We start from the raw sequence: 375 nt of genomic DNA, 5'->3' as shown, positions 1-375 counted from the left end.
CCAGCCAGCATCGCCAGGGCGGGCTTCGTGTCACCTCCGCTGCAGCGGCGTTCCCAACGGGGAGGAGGACTGGCTTCCACGAGGCGCCTTGTGTAACGATAAGCTACGAAACAAGAAGTCCCAGTTTAAGCAGGATGTAAGTACACGGTACAAGGGCTGTGTAGGAAAAAACAATTCTGGAAAAGAGCTGATGGCTTTTTTTCTGGTTGACAGCTTTATCTTTTGGATTTTTGTTTTGTTTTAAATAACTGACAACTCAAAATGCAAACTGGGACTTGGCGCAGCCCTGTGTATGGCAGCAAGGTACTCAGCCGTGGTCCCTGGCAGTGACCAAGGTGGGTCAAATACTAGGAAAAGAGTAAAACAAGCTGTAGA

This window comes from Fulmarus glacialis, unplaced genomic scaffold (assembly GCF_000690835.1).
Source record: "Fulmarus glacialis isolate BGI_N327 unplaced genomic scaffold, ASM69083v1 scaffold37024, whole genome shotgun sequence".
NCBI lineage: Eukaryota > Metazoa > Chordata > Aves > Procellariiformes > Procellariidae > Fulmarus > Fulmarus glacialis.
Note: the sequence above shows the minus strand (reverse complement) of the source record.